This window comes from Phacochoerus africanus, chromosome 13 (genome assembly GCF_016906955.1).
Source record: "Phacochoerus africanus isolate WHEZ1 chromosome 13, ROS_Pafr_v1, whole genome shotgun sequence".
Lineage (NCBI taxonomy): Eukaryota > Metazoa > Chordata > Mammalia > Artiodactyla > Suidae > Phacochoerus > Phacochoerus africanus.
Window position 1 is genome coordinate 60,911,818 of NC_062556.1, and position 21,712 is coordinate 60,933,529.

At 40.1% G+C, this 21,712-nt stretch overlaps 1 protein-coding gene across 1 annotated transcript in view; it reads left to right on the top strand.

The window, feature by feature from the left end:
- GPC5 (glypican 5) overlaps nucleotides 1-21,712 on the top strand; it is a 1,373,090-nt gene that overhangs the window by 266,562 nt on the left and 1,084,816 nt on the right. The gene's annotated exons all lie outside the window — the stretch shown is intronic.

Sequence of the window (21,712 nt, forward strand, 5' to 3'; positions counted from 1 at the left end):
CCAGCTCATAGGTCAATCAGAGTCATGTCCTCTCAATGACCTCCTCCAACAATATACAAAAAGTCAAGAAGGCATTATCTCTGAAGCAAAGTTTTTGTTGTTTTTAGGAGCTTTCCTTCACATATGTTTTTGTTCTTGGCTGCCACAGAATAAAGGGCTGTGCCCAAAGATTGTAAAGCAGCTCCCTGTGGCAGAGTTTATGAGTAATTGGGCAAAACTTACTTGAAAATGTCTTCATCGTGTATTTAAAGAGATCATGTTTGCCTTTGCCAAATGTTTGTTTAATTAATGTGATGGGCTATTGTTGACCTCTTAATTATTACATTCTTCAGATGAGCTGGTTCTTTTGACAGATAAGACTGAAGCTTGACAAGAAAAGGGGGAAAAGCATAAGAATTACATTAGCAACAATTGAAGAGAGAAGATATAAGGTTCTAGGGTAAAAGTCAGCTCAGACAGAATCCAATGAAAGTAGGCTAACCAAAGATAGAAAAATCAATAAGCTAATAGAGAAGAAAAGGAAGATTCCTTAGACCATGACAAGGTCATCCAGTCCAACTCATCATTCTATGTAGAGATCACTTTAATAGGTTTTCACACACTTAATTCTGGATACCAAGTAGTGACAGGGAGCTTGCTATTACAGAATTGATATCAGGAAAGTGTAGCAATAATTAGTGGGTTTTCCTCTCGGTGCTAGGCCCATTTAGTTCTTTTCAGATGTGGAATAAGACAGAATTTTCTGCCTAGAGATTAGTCGAAAGGTCATTCTATTGTCCACTGATTTTCTACTCGAATAAATATTACGATGTATTGAAATATTTCTAAAATATTTTCAGACTCTGCTGGTCAGAATGTTCTTTACATGTCTGATTAGATCTAACTCCTTCACCTTTTGGAGATTTGGCCTCTGCACACATGGATCATGGGAGAAGGACAGGTCCAATTTGACCTTTTAATAACCTCTCTTGAAATGATTGGCAGTGGTGAAGGCCAATCGAGATCCCCATACCTTGTATGATGTAAGTCTAACTTTTTTTAGAAAGACAATAGATAACAAGCTTGCATAATTTAAGGAGAGGTATTTCATAAGACTTTGAAAATGTTGCATGATTAATTTTGCCTTTGTGAGAAAGATAGTGGTATGCATTATTAAGCATAAGTACTGATAACCATGATTCTTTATTTCTACCTAATTTCCTGAGAAAGAAAAAAATTATTAAATGTCTATGAAGGCCTGAAGGCCTGTAAGGGGAAATCTGAACATAAGTTTCTGGGAGTAGTGGTCTATCAGGTTTGTGGACAATTCTAGTTGTTGGAAAGTTCACCCTTCTGGTAAATGAGTATCTGCATCTTACATTGCCATGCACGGTACTCTAGATTGGGATGTTTTGAAGATAGGGATTAAGTCTTGGCCATCTTAAATGTCAGCTATATGAAGGAGGGCTGTTATTATTTTTTTGTCCTCTTTTTTAGGGCCACACCCACGGCATGTGGCTAGGGGTCAAATGGGAGTTGCAGCTGCTAGCCTACACCACAGCCACAGCAACGCAGGATCCGAGCTGCGTCTGTGACCTACACAACAGCCACAGAAATGCCGATTCCTTGACCCACTGAGCAGGCCAGGGATCAAACCTGCATCCTCATGGATACTAGTCAGTTTCGTTACTGCTGAGCCATGATGGTAACTCCTTGAAGGCTGTTATTAATGCCTCCTGGCCTGATATTTTCTTCCCAGGCTTGTGCATTCCTTTTACTCAGTTCCTCTTTACAAAGTTCTTATTAAGATCCCAGTTTTAATTACACAGCTCTGTCTTTCTGGAAGCCTGCTGACCCGGGATAGAGTCAGCCAGACTGGAGGGATCCCAAGGGTTGACACCAGGCATGACGTAGATGCCAGGCATGGACCTTTTCATTCCCTCACCATCAAAGTCAGATGCTTCTCCTTCCTCAGGGATCTGGTGTCTGGAGGATCCCTGGTTGAAGTCTCAGACCCCTAGTAAATGCACTTTTTAGAAAATCAGGAATGGAAGGCTAGTTTTCAGGGCTTTTAAATGTCTTCCTCCATTTTTGCATAATGTATGCATTTGCTTTGTTGTGTTATTGAGCTTTCTCTTATGTAACAGAGCTCTTTTTCCACTAATGTGAGATTTTATCCACTGGGAATAAGAAGGTTATGATAATACCCCGTGATTCTTTTTTGCTTTTCTGAAATAATTTTTTGGTGAATTTTGTAAGTTTATAGCTGTTCATAGGCACCGCTGATGTTTTCAGCTGGTTTGAAACAGTTCTCCTCTACCTTAAATGGAATAAATTATCTCTAAATTGGATATTGCATAAACATTTTTTTCCCTTGATGAAGTTCAGCAAGGATATGATATTTCTGTTGGAGTTTTTGCCTCTTCCTTTCTCCCTGGATATTTTCTGGATGCAACAAGTCTTTCTCAGTTGGAGATTTTTAATGCATTGATTTTAATGCAGATTTTTTTTTTTTTTGCCAATTGAATTTTATTTATTTACTTATTTATTTTTTGTTTGTTTGTTTTTTGTCTTTTCTAGGGCTGCACCTGCGGCATATGAAGGTTCCCAGCCTAAGGGTCTAATCAGAGCTGTAGCTGCTGGCCTACACCACAGCCACAGCAACGCCAGATCCAAGCCTCGTCTGCGACCTACACCACAGCTCGAGGCAACGCCAGATCCTTTACCCACTGAGTGAGGCCAGGGATTGAACCCGCAACCTCATGGTTCCTAGTCAGATTCGTTAACCACTGAACCATGATGGAAACTTCAAATGCAGATATTTTTTAAGTGCATTGATAATTTGAGCTTCTGCAGTCAGTTTTGTGTACATTTGCTGTCTTTTTTTCTTTGAGAGTTTGTAAACTAGTATTAACTCAGTCTCATAAATAAGCAGTCTTTTGGCTTCACCAATTAAGTGGTTTCCATTTTTTGGTGTCTTCAGCATATCCAATCCTCATTTCCACCATTTGTGTTGTCTTTCCCCAAGAACAGCAGCACAATCACTCATTTCTAGCAAGTGTTCAGTTAGAGGCTTGATCAGACTCTCTTTAAAGAACTTACTCCAAAGGCAGAGTTTTATGATAACTTTTTTCTCTCTAAAATAATTTTGTCCACTCTTCCCTTTTATTTGTGAGATTCTTATGAAAGCAGCTTTATACGACTCTGAAGACTGGATTTACCTCCAAAGGCTCTCTTAGTGCTGTCTGAAGCTGTTCTCCATTCTTCTGATGGATGTTGAAGGCTATTTTGTTTGTGGCTTTGTTGAATTTCCCTTGATGCATCTCCTAAAATATTACTCTTGCTTCTAAGGTCAGCCATCAGCCGAACTTGTAAACATTTAGACTTTGCTCCTTTCTGTGCTCTCTATAAGTATCTGGGTTAAACCCATTTAAAGAAATGTAGCTTTCCAGCTCCTTATTCATGCTCTTCACATTTACTGTGTCTTATAGTGAGATCTCAAGTTGGGGTTCCAGTCTAGTCGCTTTAAGGTCTCCAAATTCAAAGTAGCAAAACTTCTCAATAATTTGATGTTTTTCCTCTAGCAGGACAGACACTCCAGGGGGCAGTTTTATTTTGCATTTCCTTATATATTAAAACAAAGCTTTAAGCACCCTCCCCAACTATAAAAGCCATTGCCTCTCACACCATTTCTTGGGGATCAGGGCTTGTGCTAAGCCCCCTTGGGCATGGAGTCTCCAGGATCAGCATCACACAGAGCATCAGGACCATCAGTTGGCCCCCCATGGTCCCCGTGGCCACTCATGACTCATCTCAGGTGGCCACATTCCTGGGGCCACAACACACCACACAGCCTTGCACTGAGAATTCTGCCCAGAACCTCCGTGGTGCTTAGAAACCAGGTTTTCTCACTGGAGGTATTAGAAGTAACAAGAAAAACAGTGCCTCTCGAGATGTGCCTCCCTGCATCTGGATCCACTATGTCAGTGGTCACAGCACGGGGGTACGGGATAAGCTCTGTAGGATGGAGGGGATGACCAATAGCTCCCACCACGCTTGGCATCTCCTAGCCACCCCAAGAACTAAGCAGGGAAATGTCTTTCTGTGTCTATAGTTGTCCCCGAGTGCAAAGCTCCACCGTGGAGGCTGCAAGCCCCTGAGAGTGGCCACTGAGTCCCTTCTTTAATAACCATTTCAGTTAGTTGTTTTGAGACCTAATCTAAGTCCACAGTGATCAGAGAAGACCCTGACTGTCAGTGTCCCCTTGCTTGTGTCTGGCTGGCCTTAAGTGTGGGGCCGGGGGGCGGGGGCGGTGGGGGGGGGAACGAGTGTGTATGAGAGTGGCCTGATGATGGGCTCTGGGTAGAGTTTCTACTCACTTCTCCACTTTTACGTTTAATAAACTAAGGAAGAAATCATAGGAATTAATTTTCCAAGTCTTCACATTTCAAAAATGTGCAGCCTAACTATGTGATCTTTTGCTCCCCTTCCACTTTTCTTTTCTACCTGAGCCCGTGAGGTCTAAGTGGACCAGAAGGGCTGGTGGCTGACATCTAACTCTTCAGTAGCAGGACAGGCAGACTCTTCTAGCTTTTAAAACCGAGGCTGACTCTCTCTTTATTCCCTTTTCGACCATCTCTGTGCTTATTTGGAGACTAAAATAAGCAGATGGGACGTTCTTTGGGGCAAAATTACCCAAGGGAAATATGAAGAGTGATGAAAGATAGGAAGCCAGGAAAAGGGCACGGTAGGGAATGAGAGGGTCAGTTTTAGGCTATGTACTAAACGCTTAATGACCTTGAGCTGTACTTGCCTATACAATGTAAATAGTCTTATTTAAGGAAGATCCAACCTCATTCTATTAACCAATAATAGATGTTTGTTTCTGGATATCACAGTTGAGCAAGGAGCAGTGCCTTTCAAGATGACCTCCAGGTTTTGATCTAGGGATAGGAAACCTTTATCCTCTGACTGGATAGAGAAGGATTCTAAAAACAATCTAGCATACTATCAAATGATAGGTAGTTATAACGCCCCGCAATAAAGTAGAAAGTTTGGAGAAAAATTATCCAAGAAATGAAAAAGAGGTAAACATTTTTCAATACTATTTCTGTTATTTAGTGGGGCTATTCTAGGTATATGTAATTTTTTTCTTTTTTACTTACTCTTTTGCTTAATACAAGGCCCATCCTGTGGTCTGTAAAGTTAAATGTTAATTAACAGAAGATTGATACATTGCAAGTTATTTTTTGTCCTGTTGAGTCACAAGAAATTTTTCTCTTATTGAGAAAGCAAAATGGAAGTCATTGTTTTATTTAACTGTAAAATATTAATCATCTCATACATCTAGTTTTAGAATAATATTCCAGGATTCCTTCTTTCACTAACTATAATACTAATCTCTGGTCTATACTTTCAAGCAGCTTTACTGTGCTGTTCATTCACTCATTAAGGAATTGAGCAAATATTTCACAACTTCTCATTATACATTAGTTTTAGAGTCACACTTCTTATCTTTTTGAAAATTATACTTTGATCTAACACATTAAGAAGAAAGGCACTAGAAAAGTTTTTATAATGCATGGAATTTTTTAGTGGAAGTGACAGAAAGTCAAATTCATTTAAATCTTCCTAAGAAGGAGTTAATTATTAAATCACATAGCTAAAACTTGAAAGGTACAAATACTCAAAGATCTGACTTGATCCAATTCCTGGTAAATGTTTTCAGCATTCCTCTCTCCTTTTCAGTGAAGCTTTGGTCTGTCTTTGTTTCTTAGGCAGAATGTCCCTAAGTGGTAACAAGTTAGGCTATACAACCTCTAGGCTCATCGTTGTACAGTTTAATAAGAAAAAAATAGGAGTTCCCATCGTGGCGCAGTGGTTAATGAATCCGACTAGGAACCATGAGGTTGCGGGTTCGATCCTTGGCCTTGCTCAGTGGGTTAAGGATCCAGCGTTGCCGTGAGCTGTGGTGTAGGTCGCAGATGCTGCTCAGATCCTGAGTTGCTGTGGCTCTGGTATAGGCCGGTGGCTACAGCTCCAATTTGACCCCTAGCCTGGGAACCTCCATATGCCACAGGAGTGGCCCTAGAAAAGACAAAAAAAAAAAAAGACAAAAAAAAGATAAAAAAAAATCACAAGGAGGTAGGGATGCTTACCTCTGCCTCAGTTTTGTTTTTTGTTTTGTTTTGTTTTGTTTTGTTTTTTTGTGGTTACCTCTGTAGCATGTGGAAGTTCCTGGGCCAAAGTCTGAACCTGTGCCACAGCAGCAGTCTAGGTGACAATGCCAGATCCTTAACCGACTGTGCCACAAGGGAATTCTATTTTTATTTGTTTGTTTATTCTTTCAGATGGCTCTAGTGTAAAGATAGACAGCAGCAAGTGTTGTTGTGGCTGCGGAGAAATTGGAACACCCACACATTGCTCAAGGGATTGTAAAAATGGTACAGCTACTTTGGCCAACAGTTTGGTGGCTCCTCATAAGTTAAACAGAGTTACCGTGTGACCCTGCAATTCCATACCAAAGTATATGCCCCAGAGAATTTAAAACATATGTTCACAAAAGCTTATGTATGGATATTCATGGCAGCTTTATTCGCAGTAGCCCCAAAGTGGAAATGACCTAAATGTCCATCAACTGATATTTGGATATATAAAATGTTTTACAGCCAAAGGATGGGTTGCTATTTGGCAACAAAAAGAATGAAGTACTGGCACACGCGTCAGTGTGACTTATGCTACAATATGACTGGACCTTGAAAACATGCTATGTGAAAGAAGTGAGTCGCAAAAGACCGAATTTGTCGTGATTCTGTTTATGAAAAATGTCCAGAATAGCAAATTCACTGAGACAGAAAGTAGATCAGTGGCTACCAGGGCTTGGGAGGATGAGGGAACTACTGCTGATGCATATAGAAGCTTTGGGGGAGGAGTGACAAAAATATAGTAAAATTACATAGTGGTGATGATTGCTAATCTCGGCTAATAGAGTTGAATATTTCAAAATTCACTGAGTTGAGTATTTCAAAAGGGTGTACTTTATGGTACATGAATGATACAACAATAAAGCTGTTATAAAATGTTATAATGTATAATTTTGAAAACTGACTTGTACAAATTGAAACCCAGTATATTCCAGTGAATAATTTCCATTTATAGATTTGGGAATACAGGGAAACAATGTGTCTTTTCATTTGTCATCCAAATGACGCACTAAAAATGTGTTTAGACATTTTATCATGAATGCTTCAAGGTCCTTCAGGGGAACAAAAAATGACTGCCCTTATCTTCAGGGTGTTGTTTTCCCCGTGGACAGTGAATGTTCAGACCTTGAAACACTGGTTTTTCTCATTCAAGAAATGTTTGGATCAGCTAAAAGTGAATAGGTGGATAATCTCATTCATTTGTCCAAACATGCAACAAATGTACGTTGAGGGCTCTCAGTGTACCAGGCACTGCTCGACACTGAATTTCTCCCGAATGGGGCCTGCAGCTGCCCTGTTCGAACTTAAAATGAACTCATTTTATTTTTCCGTAATTGTGTTAGCATCTCAAGTTTATTCTCCAGACAGAAGTCAGAATAATTTTTCCAAGAGATAAATTGTAATATATTTGCGATCTTTCAATGGCTTCTTCATAACCTTAGAATAGAATCTAAAAGCCGTTATATTGACCTTTAATGCTTTGCGTATCTGGCCTTTATCGCCACTTTAGCCTCGTCTCGAGCCACTGTAAATACTTCTTGGCTCCAGCCATGCTAGAGGTCTCTTGATTCGTTAGCATACAATCCTCTCCCTTGACTCCTGTCAGTTAATTTTTCTGGAAGTAGGCTCTTCTCCAACCATACCTTTATCTGACACTAGGGCTGCCACTCATATTGGTCTCATCTTGGATGCTACCAACGCTGGGAAACTTTTCCTGGCCTTTGTAGAAAAGCTTAGGTAACTCTGTTCTATTCTAGTAACCTTGTCAATTTTCCTTTACAGCATTTTGCATAAATGCAGTTTTAAAATTATTATTTAATATTTTATATTGAACTGTATGTGCCCAGAGGGCAGAGGTTAGATATTGTGTTCATCACAGTATCGCTACAGTCTTTTTTTTTTAATTGAAAAATAGTTGATTTTCAATGTTGGGTTAATTTCTGCTGTATAGAAAAGCGATTCATATATATGTTTTTGAGACCTATTTCCAGTTTACAGAATCCCTCATGGTTCATATAAGAGAGTTTTAAAAACTGCTTTCTGCTGTTCCCTAGTATTCTTTTAGATGTTAGCAGTAGATATTATTTCCAAATGTGCTGTACACTCTTAAGTTTGGGGGAAAAAATATATAATATTTATTTCCTAGAGAGCATGTTTCAGTGTTGGGTTAATTTCTGCTATATAGAAAAGTGATTCACACACACACACACACACACACACACGCACACATATATATATGTATATATATACATTCTTTTTTCCTTTTTTTTGGTCTTTTTGTCTTTTTAGGGCTGCACCTGTGGCATATGGAGGTTCCTAGGCTGGGGGTCTAATCGGAGCTATAGCTGCCAGCCTACGCTACAGCCACAGCAACGCCAGATCTGAGCTGTGTCTGTGACCTACACCACAGCTCATGGCAATGCCGGATCCTTGACCCGCTGAGTGAGTCCAGGGATCGATCCCACAACCTCATGTTCCTAGACAGATATGTTTCCACTGCACCATAATGGGAACGCTTACATTCTTTTTATGTATTCTTTTCCACTATGATTTATCATAGACTATTGTATATAGTTTCCTGTGCTATATAGTAGAACTTTGTTGTTTATCCATTGCATATATAATACTTTGCATCTACTAATCCCCAACTTCCACTTCACCCCTCTCCCACTCTCCCTCCTCTTTGTCAACCACAAGTCTCTTCTATAGAGTCTAAACCTTAATGGACATATGAATTGCTTGATAGATACCTGTTGTTAAATGATAAATCTGGCCTTTCTGCTGCATTGCCTGGGCTGTTGGAATGATTTTCAAATTCATCTCTTTGCCCACTCTTTGTCTTCTCTGTGTCTGTGGCAAACTCCTTAACATGGTCTGTGAGGTCCTCTGGGGCATGTCTCCTCCCTTTCTCCTCATTAGTCTCATCCCACTTCTCCAGACCTGCCCTGCTTGCATCCACGTTCTGGGATAAAGTACCTCTCCATGCCCCTCCACCCCACATGGACTGGATTATTTCTTTCTACTGTGTCCATCTCATCAAAGAAATTGGAAGCTCCTCCAAAGAATTCACTGGGTCTTTTGCATCTCTTTATCCACAGTGCCTATTCAAGCGTCTGGCAATATCAGTTGACCTGAAATGACCTCCAGACTCCACAGTGGAAACTTCTTGATTCATGTGCTGAATTAGGTTTCATTTCAGGCATTTATAATTTTTCAATGAATCTTAAATGACTAACATTTCATATCTCCCATGAGAGCACAGCAAGACAATTGTGATAATCTATGATTCTTTAATGAATGTGCAAAATGCTTCCATTAAACTTTTATGTAGATAAATACTCTGGTATTATTAATGTTATATCTGCATTTATCTTCAGCCCAGTCAAAAATCCCACTTATCAATTTAGGTTATTGGAAATAAGGGCAAAGCAAAAATAATAAACATTAAAAACAAATCGTGATAGACCTGCATGTAATTTACTCTGCATAATTCTGGAAGTCATTCTACACCGTGCCCTCCACCTTGTAGTTCTGAGTGCAGGAAGGCAAACAGCAGGCACTTGGCTTCTACACATCACATGCTAGTTTGGAGCTAAGACAGCCAGAGTGGTTCATGGAGGTAGAGCAGGACTGAGGCAGATTTTCAACCTAGATGCCTTTGAGACCTACTGTCGGTTTACAGAATCTCTCATGGTTCATATAAGGGGGTTTTAAAAACTGCTTTCTGATGTTCCCTAGTATTCTTTCAGATATTAGCAGTAGATATTATTTCCCAAAGTGCTGTACAACCTTAAGTTTGGGGAAAAACAATATATAATATTTATTTCCTAGAGAGCATTGCAGGTTATCACCATGCATATTCGTGCATCCAAGGCTCTAATAAATTCTACTTTTTGAAGATACCCAGGGAGTTCCCATCATAGCTCAGCAGAAATGAATCTGACTACCAGCCATGAGGACTCAGGTTTGATCCCTGGCCTTGCTCAGTGGGTTAAAGATCTGACATTGCTGGTGCGGTGTGGGTCACAGCCACGGCTCAGATCCAGCCTTGCTGTGGCTGTGGTGTAGGCCAGCTGCTGTAGGTAGCTCTGATTGAACCCCTGGCCTGGGAACTTCCATATGCCGTGGGAGCGGCCCTAAAATGACAAAAATAAAAATAAAAATAAAATAAAAGAGTGCCCATCCACCACATTGAGGCTCGCATTTCCAATATATATTTAACCAGGACCCCATGTTTACCTGGGTATGTTATGGATTTTCTGCTAAAAACACTTTGTAAAATTCTGCTTGGAGGTAAGCTTCACAATTGACTTGGGCTTTGGCCACAGGTAAATTACTTTTAGGGGAAACTGTAAGGTCATGTAGCCTGATATCCAGACAGGTACGTTCGTGTTTAGAGCTAGACCATGGGCAGCTGTGGATTGACCCTCCCATCACGAAAGGGTTCATCCTTAAATCTCACCATGGGCTCTGGCAACACACTCCAGACAAGGAGCACCCTTGAAGATTCTATGTGAGTTTAATTGAACTGTCTTTTTTCCCAGGTAGAGCAATGTGAAAATAGAAAACGAACCATTCTCTTGCCCTTCTAAAAGTGGTCTCTATCCATAGAGAGATGAGAGTAAACAGACCTGAGTTAAATATCTCTGAAGGCACGTTATTCTTCTGGCTTCACACTAACCATTTTTATTCAACCCCCTGCCTGTATAAACTGAGAGTTACAATATTCACAAGGACCATTAGGATAAATTCTTTAGTTTACAGAGTACACACCAAAAGTAATGCGAAACTTCAGGTTTAAAAATACAGGTTATTGGCATTCCCGTTGCGACTCAGTGGTAATGAAGCCAATTAGGGCCCATGAGGAAATTGGTTTCATCCCTGGCCTTGCTCAATGGGTTTAGGATCTGGTGTGCTATGAGCTGTGGTGTAGGGTGCAGAGGTGGCTTGGATCTGACACTGCTGTGGCTGTGGTGTGGGCCAGCAGGTACAGCTCCTATTCGATCCCTAGCCTGGGAACTTCCATATGCCACAGGTACAGCCCTCAAAAGATAAAAAATAAACAAATGAATAAAAATGTAGATTATTGGGACACACAGATGTATCCTCCCTAACTTGGATGAAGGTATGATGCTTCAGAAATATATTAAAATTCATAATATATAATGCTAATATAATGTGATATTTTATTACTTGTTTATCAAAAATAATATATGCAATTAAAGGGTACATCACAATCCCCTTGATAGGGGATCCTTATTTCCATACTGGAATAGGTAGAAGTCCCATTGCTGAGTCCCAGCCCAAGAGGTAATACAATGAATCCCCCCGCCCCCAATTTGGCCTCCTTTGACTTTGCTGTTGGCTTTTCCTCAGACTGACTATCCACTCCCTGGTCTTAGAACACAGGGATATCAGGGGTTTCTAATATGTTTCTGAGGAAAAGGACACTCTGACCTTGAAATTTACTAACCCTCCATCTGAGAAGAAAATATTAAGATTAGTGAAAAAACGAAACCCCATTAATATTACGAGATGGATAAATGCAAATGAAAATAAAACACATACATTCATTTTAACAAGCAAGAGGGATTTTTTCAATAAGACAAAATTAATTGTATATTTATGAAAACTATGAAATAAGAATGCAATCTCCCCTTTTAAAATACTCTCTTTAATGCCTAGATAGTCAGACATGGCCAGGTGATGATATTAGCATCTGTAACTTTTCAGTTTTTTATCTTTTCACCACTTGCCACAGTTCCCAGTATAAAAAGAAATGGAGTTAAGAGGCATGTCTTTTTTCCCTTTCTTTAATTTCGTATTCTCTACCACTGACGATTTCCGGTTTCTGGAATGTAAAAAGTGGTTTATTCCTAGAGTCACTTTGGAGACTCCTGTCACATCAGCCTGCTAGAAATGGATTTCTCAGATTAAAAGACTACCGTATTTGTATCTCCAAGACAGACTCTGAGCACAAGACCTATATTTGCAGTTTCCTACTTAATACTGTTTCTCAGAATGTCTCCAAACTGTTCAAAACCGAGGAATCCAGAACTGAACGCATCACCTTGTCCCTCAAACCTAAGATCCTCTGTTGCCCTGTGGGATCCTCTGGCTCAGCACATCCACCTGGAAACCTAGGAATCATCCTTGATACCTTCTCGCTGATGCTGATTCCTATTGATTTCACATCCTAACCAAACCTCAAATACGCTTGAGTCTCTCCTTTATACCATCAGTCATTATCTTGCACAGATGATGGCAGGCAGAAGTGCCCTAATTAGTCTAATATCATTCAATCTCTCCATGTCCCCCACTGCTACACCCCATCAATAGGATCCCCAGGATAACACTTGAAAAACTTGGTTGTAACCTCATTTTCTCAGGATTTAAAACCCTACAATTGTAGAGTTGATAGATTGCTTTAATATGACTATCAAGTCTCTGTATATTTGATTTCTAAACATCTCTCATCTTAATTTTATCCTCTCAGCAGCAGCCCCTCTCTGTCCTCAGTTACCCTGGGGTTCTTTTATTTTGACCCCAAAGTCCAATTTCTAGAGGCTTTATTGTATTGAAATAGAAGTACTAGTAGCATTTAAAGCCACAATATAAAGATGCTTGTATTTGCAGCAACATGCTAACCATGACACTGGCAACAAATAAACATCTAACATTGGGGGATTATTGAAGAAGTTTGGATACAGCTACCCTGAGGAGGGTTAGGCAAGCATTACAGGTGATGAATTGAAGTTGTAGCAATAGATGTGAATGGATTTTTATGTAATATTATGGAATTGAGAAAGTGAAATGAATAGACGCACATATCCTATTTTTATAAAGCATTTGATTTGTGCATAGGCTGTTTATAAATAGATATTATATGTATATATGTGTGAATGTGTTAATGTGCAAAATATGTGGGCGCATGAACATGGTGAAAAATGGAAAAGTATGATCGATGATTTACTTCAGCTGATGATCTGGGAAGGAAAATATGTGAGTGCCCATAACAAGGGAATGGGAGTTGAAGAAGCAAGCAAAATAACAGGAAAAAAATTTCATGGCATTTAATAACTAGAACCCAGCATTACGATGTGATCCCATTTATGACATATTCTCTGAGTGTGCATATCTCTATGTACAAGACATCAATTAAAAAGCATAAAATTGACATTTGTGTCTAGCTAGTGATTTCTGGTATGTTCATGAAATAAGTGACATTTCAGTTGCAAAAGAAAGCTTGGTAGAGATATATACAATATAATTCTAATTTAGTAAGATCAGACCAAAAACAGGGAATAAAATGTGTGTCTTTGTATATTTCTGCTTGTACATGTTTATAAAGTCGAGGGGAGCGCTGTAGACGGTTAGGTCTCAGCCACTTTGCTTTGCCTCCTCTGGATATATACCTCCTATTCAAAACATTAGGTAGCCTTCCAGACCTTTAAAATGCTTTCACATGGGTAAATGAGTGTAACAGCAGAAATATGGTATTTAATTTGAATACCATAAATTGTATCCTATTTGACTTATCATTTTTTGAATTTTTTTTACTCATACTGTGTTCTGATATTTTGCTCTTACCCATTAGGTAGCATTCCAAATTATACTATGATTATGTAGTCACAGTCATGACAGAATGATGAACATTAATTTCTATTTTCATTATTGAAAATAAGTGCTTTATTTAGCATCTTTGTGCATACCTCCTTGTTCTGTTGTTGTTGTTGTTTTTTGCTTCTTAGGGCCACACCTGTGGCATATGGAGGTTCCCACGACACAGCCGCAACAACGCCAGATCTGAGCTGCATCTGCTCACGGCATCGCCGGGATCCTTGACCCACTGAGCAAGACCAGGGATCAAACCCACAACCTCGTGGTTCCTAGTTGGATTCATTTCCACTGCACCACAATGGGAATTCCTGTACCTCCTTGTTCCTAAGTGGTGGTGTTTCTCTAGGTGAGCTATGGTTAAGTAGGATTGCTGTCTGGTAGAATGTATGGACTAAAAACTTAAAAACAGTCTAATCCCCTACAACAAAAGTTGAATGTACCCATTTACTTTCAGGCTAGCAATGTGAGATAATTTTCCAAACACTTTTGCCAATAGTTGATGCTGTCAATCTTTAAAATGTTTTCTATTTGGGTGGGTGAAAATTGTATTTTTAATTTCACAGATAAGTGCTAAGGTTATCAGCTTTTGTATGATTTTTGTCCTTTGTACTTTTTTCTGTGACTTGGGTGTCCGTTTGCTTTTTTTTTTTTTTTTTTTTTTGAGCCATTTATCTTTTTCACTTTTCTGAATAATAAGTATTTGCCTATAACATGTATTGAAATTATTTCCCCTGTCAGCAATGTCTCTTTTAAGTACCTTTCTAACAATATTCTGATGTCCAACTATTACATGAAAGATTAGTTGTAAGTGGTCAGGATTTATAAAAAACCTGTAATTCCTCAGCGTGGTAAATAGGAAGACACAATGCTACACTTGGAGTATTTTATGGAAGGGGGTATTTAAATTGTTTCCAGAATTATCATTTGCCTATTTCCAACAAATAAGGTAGTTGACAAGAAACTACTAATTTATTCGCACAAATATGTATTAGCTTTGTTTGGGGAGCTAGGAGGAGGCATTGATAACATTTAGGAACAGAAGAAAACAGCCAAGTAAAATATTTCTCTATACTACTCTAAACTGCGACAGTTCTATTGAGATGTACATGGCAAATGCTTGCCTGGCTGACAAATAACCTCGAGTTAAGAGATCAAGTCTGGCTTAATTTCACAGGTGATATTTTACCTGAACCTCGAAAGATGGTAACATTCAGACAAACAGAAAAGAAGCACAGTTCAAAGACTGAAAATCACAGGGTAATTAGAGACTATGAGTAATACAGTTGAGCTAAAGTGCCTGGTGTTTATAGGGGAGTGCTGGGAAATTTTGAGGTTCTGCTGTAAATTCACCTGAAAGGCTTTAATTTGTATTCATTAGAAATGGGAGGAACCATAGAAAGCTTTGGATCAGAGAAGCAGTGTGACCAAAATTGTGCTTTAGGAAGATGAAGGCGGAAGCCTGGGGAAAAGGATCAGAGTTGGGAGCCCTGCAGAATAAGACTGCAAGGAAACCCTTGCATCTATCCAAGGAAGAACCAATGGAAGCCCATTCTAGGGGGAGAAACTCTCCAACACAGGGGAGGAGACATGAAAACACAAGAGACCCAGTGACAGCAGAATAAATAGGTTGTGATGATTTTAAACTCTAGCTGATGGCAATTCTTAAGCACCTTCAAGCATCTTCAGCTTTGAAAAAGTGGGGCAAATATGCTCATATTTATCTCCTTTTTATTTTTATCTAATTATTGAACTTTTTACCAAAAATCTTCTTTTACAATGTAGGCTTCTTACTCCCTTTGGTAAATGAAATGTCAGACTTTGATTTTGTCTCTAGGGATATGACTTAGCCTTTCAAGGTGTCCTGCACTTAAACTTGATTTTGAGTTGTTTTACTTCCTTCCTTGTGATTTCTTACCACGTCAATATTGAGGTAATACAGGGCGGCTGGCCCACTTCTTTTTAAGGCAGAGTCCAGTAGTTTGTAGCATTTTAGACTGTGTAACTCGAAGAGTTTTAAATATCACAAAGCCCACTGATCACAGAAGGAAAAAACTATCCTTTTATCCTCAAGAGATCATAGTGAAGACATAACTGAGTCAAGCTTCTCAGTATAACCGAGTTAATATCCACTGCTGAGAATTTCACCCCATTTCCACCCCCTCAACCATCCTCTCTTTTGCTCTTTCTTCCAGTGATTCAAACTTCGTTTAAAACCTTTCCTGGTTCCTCTGGTTCCAGTGGTATTTCTTTGGGCTTCTATACAAATTACTGTTTTTTACATTCTTTTGACACATAGCTTATAAGCTACGGAGACATTGTTTATGTTGTACTGAAGTTAGCTTTATATATTTACCAACTGCTTTCATCGCTGGAAACCCTTCTTAGATTATAAACTCCTTGAAGACAAGAAATCAGCAAGATCTGTTCTAGTTCTAGTTTTTGTTGCCCTTATCAATAAAAATTTCCTTCACACATTTAAAAGGGAAAGAAATTTTATAAAATCCCCACCGCTGCCCTGTGAGGTATGTCCATTTTTTCAATGTCAGAAGATGAGCAGAGCTTGTAAGTTATTTGCTTAAATTCACATTGTACATTCTCTCCTAAAACCTGCAAATGCCAATTATTCTTACTGGAGTAAATAGCATCTTTCTGACCTTCGCCAGTGGTGTGGTCAGCCTTCCTAGATGCTCCAGGCTGTCCTAACCCTCTAACCACTCCCAGGGTATTACATACGTGGCTCTGACTCCAGGATCAAGTCTATTATGCCTTTCTTCCAGTTAACATCTGTGACCATGGGGAATCCGAGAGTCTTGGATTATCTGAAATCACTAGTCCAACCTGTGTATGTCATCATCTGGTCCCATCTCAAATCACTCCTGCCTTCCCAGACCTGTCACCTGGATTGGCACGATCTCTGAAACCCACCATTCACATATCTCACGTTAGAGTCATCGGCTTCTACCACTCCAGCTCACTTACCTTCATATTTATCATCCAAAAATTATTTTGTCTAATGGAAATGTTCAACATGTTTACTCTCCTCTCCCATTCTCCCCCCCCCCATTTCTTTTCTTATACAATCTACATTCAATGATCTAGTACCTCCAATACATGGAACACAATTCTTACCTGCCATGGATAAGTGTAGAAGCAGAGGCATTCCAAGTTCAGGTTATTTATCTAAACTATATGTCTCCCTGTCACTCACACACGTTGAAAAATAATTCCCTTTTTCAAAATAGGACTAAATCCAAATGATCTGAAGTCAGGTATCTACCACTACAGCTGGAATCATGTTGTTATAGCTACTGTCCCAAAACAAAACAAAACAAAACAAAAATGTGTTTGACTCCATGCCTTCTCTAGACTCTATCCCATAAATCTTCTCACTTTCGCCACAAAACTCCATGAAAGATTGGCGTATTTTCACCAGCTCTGCTATCTTGTCTTTTTTATCTCTTAGTTCCACTGATTACTGCGCTCTCTGCCACAGTTCTTCGTAGAAACCACACTTTTCGCAAGTCACCCATGGTCTTTTTCTCCTAAGATCCAGTGGTTCATTTTCACCTTCATTTTATATGACTGTCCATCACTTTGGTTTTTTTTTTTTTTTTTTTGTCTTTTGTTGTTGTTGTTGTTGTTGCTATTTCTTGGGCCGCTCCCGCGGCATATGGAGGTTCCCGGGCTAGGGGTTGAAGCGGAGCTGTAGCCACCGGCCTACGCCAGGGCCACAGCAACCCGGGATCTGAGCCGCGTCTGCAACCTACACCACAGCTCACGGCAACGCCGGATCGCCAACCCACTGAGCAAGGGCAGGGATCGAACCTGCAACCTCATGGTTCCTAGTCGGATTCGTTAACCACTGCGCCACGACGGGAACTCCTGTCCATCACTTTGGATACATCTGATTCATTCTTCATTTTAAAGAAAACACTTTGTTTGTATTCTGATATAGCCCATTCTCCTGGGATTCCTCCAACTTCTCTGAAAACTTCTCAGAATTTCTTTCGACTTCTCTGTCTCCACCTGCAAATGTTGTCATGCTCCAGGTGTCTTTGATGGTCTCTCCATCTATACTCATCCCAAGTGTATGCTGTTGACAACCAACTCAGCCTTGAGTTTTCAGCTCATGTAACTAACAGCCTATTGGGCATCTCCTCTTGGATGAATAACAGTCACAGAAAGCCAAACGTGTCCAAAGGAGACATTTCTTTTTCTCCCCAAATCCGTTCTTTTCTAACTCCACTTGCCCAGATACTTCAGCCCCCAAATAGCAGCAGACATTCTCGAATCCACTGGTTCTTCACTTGCTATATTGGATCCATCCTCCAGTCCTGCTGTCTCCACCCTCAGAGCATGTGCATCTTTCAGCTGGATCCCAGTCCTCATGGACCACCCTCAGCAAAGCCAGCATCATCTCTCAAACTGTACCAAAAGCTTTACCTCTGGATTCACTCTTTCCATTTTCTTTATCACTTTTTTAATGCCGTGCTCAGATTTCTCTTCAACCAACAGCCAGAGTGATGTTTTTATTTATTTTTATTTTGTAATTTAAAAAAATTTAAAAATTTTTATTAAAGTGTAGTTGATTTACAGTGTTGTGCCAATGTCTGCTGTAGAGGAAATTAACCCAGTCTCTCTCTCTCTCACACACACACACACACACATATGCATACATTTCCTTTCTTCTCTTCCATCAGGGTCTATCTCAAGAGACTGGATATAGTTCCCTGTGCTATACAGTAGGACCTCACTGCTTATCCATTCTAAATCTAATAGTTTGCAACTACTAATCCCAAACTCCCAGTCCATCCCAGCATGATATTTTTAGAACATAAAACCAATCGTACTATCATTATGCTCAAAACTCTCCGTTGACCTCAGCGCCCACTTGGCACACAGATTCACCCTTCAGCAGAGTGTATATGAAAGGTATCATCTGGCCAGCCCACCACTGATCTCTTCCCTCCATTCCCCACTATTCTATGGCACTTTTCAGTTGTAGCTGCCTCCTTTCCTTCTCTTCCCAGAGCTATTTTCATGACTCTTCTATTTGTATACGAAGCTCTTCCCTGTCATCTTCCTACGGCTGCCTCTTTACTTCATTCAGAACATAATTCAAAGACTACTTTTTTTTTTTTTGTCTTTTTGCTATTTCTTTGGGCCACTCCCATGGCATATGGAGATGCCCAGGCTAGGGGTCAAATTGGAGCTGTAGCCGCCAGCCTACGCCAGAGCCACAGCAACGCGGGATCCAAGCCGCGTCTGCAACCTACACTATAGCTCACTGCAATTCCGGATCGTTAACCCACTAAGCAGGGGCAGGGACCGAACCCGCAACCTCATGGTTCCTAGTCGGATTCGTTAACCGCTGCGCCACGACAGGAACTCCCAAAGACTACTTTTTTTTTGTCTTTTTTTGCCTTTTCTAGGGCTGCTCCCGTGGCACATGGAGGTTCCCAGGCCAGGGGTCGAATCGGAGCTGTTGCTGCTGGTCTACACCAGAGCCACAGCAACGCGGGATCCGAGCCGCATCTACAACCCACACCACAACTCATGGCAACGCCAGATCCTCAACCCACTGAGCAAGGGCAGGGACCGAACCCACAACCTCATGGTTCCCAGTCGGATTCGTTAACCACTGCGCCACGATGGGAACTCCCCAAAGACTACTTTTTAAAGTTTTTCCTGACTACCTAGTTGAAGCAGTCCATCCTCATCCTACTCTGTCACACTGTCAGATGTCCATTTTTAACTGAGTAACATTCATCAAGACATAAAAGTCATCTAGTTAATGATCTCTTTTCAGGTTCCCTTGCTAAAATGTGAGCATCCTGGGAGGAAAACTTCATCACTGTCCTCCAGCTCTTAGAATAATGCTCTACAAATAATAGATGCTCAATTTATTAGTGGCCATTGCAGTCTGTAGCTAAACAAGGAATAAATGCACATGTTTAGCTTTTAGTCCTGGGAATTTTATAAACTAATGTTTCCCTATAAATGGAAGAGAGGAAAATAAGAAGAAATAAAAAAAAAAGAGAGAGAGACAGAAGTTAGGAAGTGAAGGAGGAAAGGAAAGAGAAAGAGGAAATAGTTGACTGTTTGGTCAGTTTTCAGTCTCTTCCTATTCCTGACAACAAGACAGCTCAGTTAGGACAAATTAATCCAGGATTCTGAGATGGTTTTCCTTTTCTCATTTGATAACATTGATACTGTCTTATCAGTCTGGTAGTTTTTCATTAAAGACTGGATTTTTATGAAGATTTCATGTTTCAAAATCTTTGTCTTTTTGGTCTACAAGTTGGGTTTTTCTCTGCGAGTCTCAAACTAAATGATTTTATGTGGATCCACACAATAAGCTTAATTAATGATTACGAAGAGGACTGAGATGTAGAGCTCCCTCTGGTGGTGTAATTTGTACATGTACCAAAGTAGCCGGGCTCACAATAGGCCAAATCAAGATCATAGAAATATTGTTCTGTTTCTCCCTAGGCTGTTCCCCCTCTTTCTCCTCTTCTCTTTTAATTTTAAATATAAATGAGTTCTGGTGGAAATTTTATAGTGATAGGCACAGGCATCCACATGGAGAAACAATTTCTGGAAAATTAAAAGAAAAGACAAACAGAAGCCAACCATCCAAGACCAGACAATCTGTGGCTCCTAGGTAAATACTTTTAAAAGGGCCTGATGTGCTCTTTTTTAACTATAAACACATCCCCAGCCCTTGAAAAGTAGAGACAGTAGGTCTTTTCTCCCTTATTCAACTGTAACTTTGGCTTTTTCCTGGGAACTGGTCCTCTTCTGCCAATTTAAAATTCTTAACCAATAACATATTTAAAGGCAGTTCTTTGCAGAGCCTTAGTAGTTGAACACTTGCTATAAATATGCCTCATTGCAATATAGACTATATTAGTATTTTGAAAGTGGTGTAGATCACAGGTGTGCCTCGGATCCTGTGTTCCCACGGCTGTGGTGTTGGCTGGCAGCTGCAGCTCCTGTTGGACCCCTAGCCCAGGAACAGCCGTGGGTGAGGCGCCACACAGAAAAAAACAAAACAAAACAAAAAGCGGAATTATACTACAAGAAAGACTGTTTATGATGTTAATAGCAATTTGTACACTTGTTAAAAGATACGTGACTCACTGAAGGCTGATTTGGGCATCATATTTGTCAGGGTCCTTCCGAGACACGGAAGTATTAGGATATATGGGATGAATAGACCCCCGAAGGGATTTATTTTGAGGAGTTGACTGGCTCACACAAATATGAAGGCTGAGAAGTTCCACAATCTGCAGTCGGCAAGCTGGAGACTCAGGAAAGCCGGAGGCATAATTCAGTCTGGGTCCAAGGGCTGGAGAACCAGGGGAGCTGATGGTATGAATCCCAGTTTGAGGGCAGGAGATGAGATGATTTGTCCCAGTGAGGCTCGGATGGGGCGAGGGCGAATGCCTCCTTCCTCTGTCTTTTCTTCTCCTCGGGTCCTCCGTGGATTGGCTGATACCCGCCCACTGGGAAGGGTGATCTGCTCTACTGTGTCCACTGATTCAAATGCCAGTCCCATCTGTAAACACCTCCACAGACACACGCAGAACCAGTGTTTAACCCGTGTACCTTGGGGCCAGTCAAGTTGACACGTAAATGAACCATCACAAGCATTCACTGTGCAGTTATAATAACATCATTAACACCCATATGTGTCAGTTTGCCTCCTACATGAAAAGATATTAAATGCTTGGTAACGTCTGAAAGTTCTTTGCAACACCAAAAATAAGTTATTCATGAAGATCTTTTAATATGCAGTTTAAAAAATAAAGGTGGATTAGAAAGGTTTTAATTTGAACCATGGTTTTCAGGTATAACTACAGATCGGTAGCAATATGAAAAGCATTTTTATATTGGAAACAAATCTA